The sequence below is a fragment of the Aricia agestis genome, chromosome 3 (assembly GCF_905147365.1).
Source record: "Aricia agestis chromosome 3, ilAriAges1.1, whole genome shotgun sequence".
Classification (NCBI taxonomy): Eukaryota; Metazoa; Arthropoda; class Insecta; order Lepidoptera; family Lycaenidae; genus Aricia; species Aricia agestis.
In genome coordinates, this window is record NC_056408.1 from 16,883,527 (window position 1) to 16,891,460 (window position 7,934).

The window sequence follows — 7,934 nt, forward strand, 5'->3', positions numbered from 1 at the left end:
GGCCGCGCGATCTGCCTCCTCGTTTCCCCTGATACCGACGTGCGAAGGGATCCATTGCAGCGTTATATGACGGTTATCTTTTTGCAGATTACTAATAAATTCTAAAATGCTATAGGCTATAGGGTGACATCGAAAACTCGAGGTTAACCTAGCCAGGTGTAACAACGCACTCTTTGAATCAGTAAATAAAACACATCTATTAAAATCCTTCGAAAGAATGTACCTTCAGGCTTTATAAATCGCAAGCAGTTCATTATAGATATACTATTGCATTCTATTTTATATTTAATATCTATATATCTGTCTGCGGGTCATAAAACGCTGCACCGGTCCTTCCGTCGTCCTAAACCCATCAGTAAAATTTTTATAACATTCATTGTATTTCTTATCTATATAATTCTCACAAATTGATTCCTATCAACAGATCTTTTGCAAGTTACAATTCCTTCCACATTCGTTATAATACATTTGATTAAATCATAACTACTTATCCACGAGTCTAGTAAATACATACATAATTTAGGTACAGTTTTAATTTCATAGTTTTTAAACATAGAATTAATTGAAACTAATTTAGGGATCTTTTTTCTACGCCAATATGGTTCTTGCATACAACTTTCGAGCTGTTCCAATATCCGAATATTCAATTCATTTTGTAACGACTTTGACTTAAACCAAAACTTAGCTGCTAATACGTTCTGCGTATATGGAGTGGTTGTAAACACAACTCGTTCTCCATTACATGTGTCGGTGTACTTTTTATAAATCCTCCTATAATTCGCATTGCTTGGTTTTGAACACGATCTAATTTTAATAAATGTGAATCAGCACTAGTGTCATATAAAAAACAGCAATAATCGAGTCTGCTTCGAATAATCGCTATATAAAGCTGCCTAAAATGTTTCGGGTGAATACCCCAATCTGTCCCTGCAAGTATTTTAAATAAGTTTAGGTATTTTAAAGTTTTATCGCGAATTCTTTGAATATGATTTCCCCACCTTAAACCTAAATCCAACCACATACCAAGATATTTATATCATTATCCTGGTCTCAACACATAAAAGAAACTAGTAAAAAGATTTTTGCAACCTGGTACTCTGTTTGTCGCCTTCGTTACCTCTTGCCTATCCCAACCAAAATTAAGATCGCTGTGTCCCTATTCCTGTCAATCCTCGACTATGCTGACGCTTGTTTGACGAATATGACCGATGATCAAATAAATAAGCTAGAGAGACTTCAAAACCTTGCGATCAGATTTATAATATTCGGGCTAAAAAAATTCGACCACGTGTCTGAATTTCGTACGAGTTTGAAGTGGCTGCCCATACGCTTTCGACGAGATGCTCGTATACTATCACTCGTTTACAATATCATAAATGATCCTACGACACCTATTTACTTAACACATTCATTACCACTACGATTTTCACGATGTTCACTCGTACTGGAATGCCGCATACATTTTACGTTGGACTCGCTAGGCGAGTCGCCGGCGCTGCAACACGAATTGAATCGACTCGCCACGCGAGTTCAGTGGCATTGCGTTAGGGTAAAAACAATAATATGTTATTTTTGTGGCCGTGATAGTGTACGTTACGTGTTTAACGCAATTAAAAATTGTTTAACTGGTCTACGGTGTAATTTAACATACAAAAATGGCAAGAAACACTATAAATAATAGAAAAGGTAAGTTTGTTTCGTAATATGCAGTGGCTGTCAATCTTTTTATTTTAATTGCGTTCAAATTTTTTTAAGAAGTATCTGATATATTTTTAGTGACATTTGTACCAGAACCAGAGCCTTACGACGACGATATAACTCAGATGGAGGAGGAGATACCAATAAAGCGACAATGCATCGAAGGTAACATATTAATTTAACCAAATTTAAAAAATAAGGAGGTTCTCAGTTTAACTATATGTGTGTATGTTTTTCCGAGGCTATCTTTTATTTGGCTAAACCAATTTTTATGGAATTTTCATTTACTTACTTAACTTTAACCAGTTTCAAACATTTAATGTAATTAATTTCTTTCCACAACATACCGACTCAAACTGGTTGCATTCATGACTATGAATAGTTTCAGATCATTCTAAAAAATTTAAAGAGGACTCTATGATGCTGTTTGAAAATAATTCTCAAGACTGGGAAGACAACAATGTTAACTATCAAACACGTGACATCTCAACAAATACGACTAACTTAAATCTTACTGAAAGCAGCACTCAAACTAAAAATATCGATAATTTAAATAATATAAATAATATACAGAGGGCCAACGAACGTTTTGGCAATTTTATTGGATGTGAACTCCAAAATGTGCCTATTTTTAAAAGGCGTTTTATTATGTATCAGATAATTAAACTGATTGAAAATAATTCAGAAAATATTTAAGGTCTGATAACTGGCACAAAATTTATAAATTGACTGAACCGCAGTCATGAAAGTTTGTTACTAAATAGTTTATTAATAATATGTTGATTAGTTACCTGAATTATTTGATCTATAAGACTGAGTTAAGTTTAAGGGCTATGTTAATGAAAAATAAATCTATAATATTATGTCTGTTAAGAGGAAATTCGTTAAGTAAATAAAACATTAAATTAATCGAAACTCGTTTATTATCACACAACTTATATGATAAACAATTCAACTCAAAATAAATCAACAAATTTTTGGTAACACTCGTGTAATTATTGTTAATATTTACGATATGGCCTAAAACACTTAATGCACAATCCAGGCTGACCAGGGCAATCTTCGCATGCATATATGGTTTGCACCCTCTTTTTTAATGTGCGCCAACATTGATTGCAGCGCCTTCGCTTTGTTTTGCCGTGGGTATCTGTAGCTAATTTCATGATACAATGTACTTTATTTCTTAAGGGCACTTGTATTTCGGAAGGCAAATGAGGTTCTACAATTGATTTTATTACATTAAGCGGAAATCATACAATGTTAATTTTTTTGGACTGCATTTATTATACAACAGAAAGGAGTTGACCAATAAAATTTGCATGATATGGAAAATCACTTTTTTATACCATCGTATAGACTTGTGCTCGCATGAATAATACGAGAGCATTTTTTCATGACGATCGATTGCTTTCATATTATTATTATATTTAATAACCATTTGAGGCTTTATTTTTAATGTACCTCGTCGATTTCGCGTGTATTCCAAATTTCCATTATATTTACTAGATATGACCCTAATATCTCTTTGATCTTTCCATTTTAAGACACAAACATTATTCTTGTGAACAATACATAATTCTCCTTTTTTTAATTTACTTCCTTCGATTTCTTTAGGGTTATTTTGCCTCTTCTCTCGAAGCGTACCTGTGCAAAAGGTTTTATTGACATACAATTTTTCAACTAGACTGACGCTTGTATAAAAGTTGTCAATGAATAAATTGTGTCCGACATTTATAAAATTTGAAAGCAGATGGTCAACAACTTTTTGCACGTGATTTCTGCCGCCTACAACATGATCAGATGCACCGCCATATAAATGTAATTTTATAATAACCCCAAGCTGGTCAGCCAGTGCGTAGAACTTTAGACCGTATTTATGACGCTTCCCCTTCATGTACTGTCTAATCGCCCCCTCCATAACATCATTGATTCGTCAATTGTTAATTTTTGTGTTGGGTAATATAAAGAAATCATTTTTTCATTAAAGTAGTCTATAATATTTTTTACTTTTTCATAACTACACGTCACTTGTCCCACATACACACAAAGCATTCTTAAAATTAACATGAATCGATTTCTCGAAATTGCTTTTCTAAATATTGTTTGATTAAAATATTCATCGTTTTTCCAATAATCATTAAAGCGATTTAGTTTAACAAATCCCATATGAAATATGAGACCAAAAAAAAATTTCATTTCTGCACATGTTACAGGCTTCCAAGATATTTTTCTGCTTCTTGTACCCGCTGCCGAGGTTTTTTCTTTTTCGCCATATTCGTTGGTACAGTCTTTAAGCATTTCCAACAGCTGGGATGTGCATAATGCGTCGAAATAATGAATGGGCTCATCAGCAATATTTTCTTTCAGTCCGGGGGACTTCAGGAATGGGATTTCGTTGGAGTTTTGAGGATTTCCGGGCATCCATGCTTCATCAGGTGCAACATAGTTTTGTGGAATATCTTCGACAAATTCGAAATCAGAGACACCATCATTATCGGTCTGCAATTCATCAATTATGTTTTCTGACAATATTCCATATAATTCGGAATCCGTGATTGGATTTTGAGGTAAATGGATGAATAAATTCGTGTCTTCTCTGTTTTGTTCTTCATTTAATGAATCCATCATCACAAGTGCCTCTTCTATATGGAGCGTGTTCCAAGCGGGGTCTTCCCAGGAATGAGAAGTTCCAGGTACGGGGTTCTCGTAAGGATCCATATTACCTTGGACAAAAAAAATACCATTTTACTATTTCTTTAAATAATTATTCTACTTACATATTTTGTGAAAGAAGTGAGTAAAGAGAAAACAAAAGGTTTCGGTATTTATTGATTGCACGTGTTCACTAGTTAACAAGACAACGGCTTACTTGGATCATAAGTGGTTTTTAATTTTTGTTTTTAAGTTTCACATATAATTGTTCAATTAAAATTTATAATATAATAAATATTTCTTCTTTATAATATTAGTGTAGAAAACTTACCTTTAAGGCAAAACCACGTAGAAACAGTGAAAGACGATGTCAATTCTCGCAGCAGCAAATCTCGGGAGTCAGGTAAACAGGCCAGAGTCGTCACAAAGGCAAATTCAGGAGTCCAATAACACAAGCCAATCGTCACAAATGTAAAATCACGGAGTCCTAATGCACAAGCCAATGTCGTCGATAAAATAAGCAGTATGGAGATAGAGAGAGCACGTCTGTTTACTAAGGGCAGCAAGACAGAAGTGAGGACTTGAACAAGATGCGTCGACGCATACAACTGAACGGTTCATAATTTCAAACAACAATAAACCTTAAACGAAAGTGTATACGGTACTTGCTAGACGAACGGCCGGTCACAGCAGAAAAAATAGAGAAAACCCATTGTTTGGCAGGCATAGCAGCGAACAATGGAACTAAAAAATAATGTCCATTACAAAATGAACCGTCAAAAGGGTTTAATTTTTTTGGAGAGTTTTCCACAAATCCAGTAAATAAAGTAGGTACCTAGACCGTTTGTGCAATCGTGTAGTTATTTAAATTTAGAAATACATATATGTTCCTCCTCTAAGGATGCCTTTCTTAATTAAACTTAGATATAACATGATTCTTTTTATTGATTACTAAAAAACATACGCTAAATAAAAGTACGTACATATATTGGCATTCGCATTCGCAAGAAACAGAATTTGCTAAAGAGACGTATCATCCTGCCCGTCTTTTGTTTTGCCGGCTATTTTTTAACAATGCAAAGGTATCCTCTTTCAATTACAACTCTTAATTTAATAGACCGAGAGTTGAGTTTGTGTTTTTTGTACGTTTCTTTCAAAAAAACCGCAAGAACACACTCAAACACTTACGGCGGTTTTCAATATCCTATCTTAATATTTTCTTATCTATCTTGAAATTTTGACACATTTTCTTACAAAATCTGTCAAAATTTTAAGATAGATAAGAAAATTTTAAGATAGATAGGATATTGAAAACCGCCGTTAGAAGTCTAAACAGAAAATTAAAAAATATATATATTTATATATATACAACCGAACGTATAACCGCCTCCTTTTTTTGAAGTCGGTTAAAAATAAAAGTATGTCTACCATATAAATTTTTCATTAATAAAAGTTTGAGAATCTATGACAGTGAACTCGCCTAGCGAGTTCAAGGCATTGCAGAATAATTTATTTTCTTTCGATTATAAACTGGGTCTGCACACCCGGCCCACCACGTAATTCTTTAGAATAGTGTATGTTTAGTCTTCAATATTATTTTAAGCAAAAAATTGCAATGCGTTTTGGAAAAAAAAAGGAAAAACACTGAACTCGCCGGGCGAGTCTACGGCGTTGGAATAAAATTTACATGGACTCTCCGGGCGGGTCGGTGGCACTGAAGAAAAATTTGTATTTCATCAAGCTACTGTTAAGGAGCTCAGATCTGCGTCGAATCATCAACTAGAAATACCCGTGCATCAAACAAAATTTTACGGTTCCTCCTTCGTTGTTACTGGTATAAGGCTCTGGAATTCGTTGCCAAAGCATATCAGACTTGCAAAAACATTGAATGCTTTCAAAAGTTTCGTCAAGTCGCATTATTTAGCTATCTGTAAAAATAATACTTAATCATAATCCATGCATTTGTTGTGAGTTAAATTACACTTTAAATTATTAATTACTATCCGTGTCTGCTATAATTATTATATCTATTAGTAATTTAAATACAGTATCATTCTATTATATTTATAATATATATGTATAGTATTATTGTATATTTTTATTATGCATGTTGTTTTTTTTTGTATTCTTTTGTTTGCACATGCACGTTTCTCTTCTTTACTGCAATCTCACCTTTGCCCGTGGTGGTTGCCTGGAAGAGATTGCTACCTAGTAATAAGGCCGCCATTGTGACACCTGAATATTTTGTCCTTTTTCTTGTACTCCTTAATTTGTATCTTTATAAGTGTGCACAATAAAGAATATTTCATTCATATTTCACAGCATATACCTCTTCCATACGTTCACCGTTAACATTCAAATTAATATTGTTTTTCGACAAACCTCTTCTAAACATTATAACTTTTGTCTTACTGCTCGAAATATTAAGACCTATATTATTTACTAAAGTAATGAAAGTATCTAAAGCCTGTTGTACCAATAACGTTGATCTGACTATAACTCCAGTATGATTAATAACAAATACATAAAGTTCTGTTATGCAAATATTGCCACAAATAATTACAGATATCAGACCCTATTTCAATTTCATCTGACATTTTCATCAAACAAGATACATTAACATTATTGTATGCACTTTCGATATCAATAAAGCAAGCTACAGTCGGGTGTCCTTTGGTAAGTCCAATTTGAATTCTTGATACCAATCTTGATAAATTATCAGTACAAGATCTAGAACGTCTAAATCCTACAGTTTCTTCTGAATAGAAGTCATTTTTTTTTTCAAAAACCAATCGAGCCTTCGCGTTATAATTGTATGAAACACTTTGCAAGGACAAGACAGTAGGGCTATTGGTCTGACACCAGATGAGCTTTCCATTGCTTAGGAACAAATCCAGAATTTAAGAATCTATTATATAATGTAATTAAAACTAGCTTACCTATTTCGGGAAGATTCTTTAGCATTGAATACGAAATGTTATCAGCCCCTGGAGCTGTATCTGAGCTTTTTATACAATTTTCGAGTTCATGGACCGTAATCATGCTACTCAAATGTTGGTTGCTAGAGGTGAATTGAGGCTTGTCAGGAGTAACAAAATCAGGAGATAATGACTTTAGAAGTTTTTCAAGTTCATTGCGATTAATAGGCGTCCTACTCGATTTATAACCCTTAATCCACCTCATGCGCATCAACATTTCTCTCGTCGATGTTACATTGCTCATACTGTTGCACATATCTTACCATGCTTTGCACTTTGCTTGACGAATATGACGTTGCGACTCTGCTACTCGTTCTTGTAGAACTTGCAAATTTGCCGGAGTAGGGTTCCTGCGAAAATCAACGAGTGCTTTTCTTCTTAAGGCTACTAAACGTGATAGATTCGATGTCCAATAGCTTTTAGGTTTAAATTATACTCCATTAAGTGGATTTGTAGCAACCTTAGTATATGACTATCAGCAGAATGATTTATAATTTTTATGAAACTGTCATATGCCATTTGGTTATCCTCTGGTATTACATATTGACTTAGCTCTTCTTCAATTTTTTGACGATACTTAAGCCAATCAGCCTTACGATAGTTACG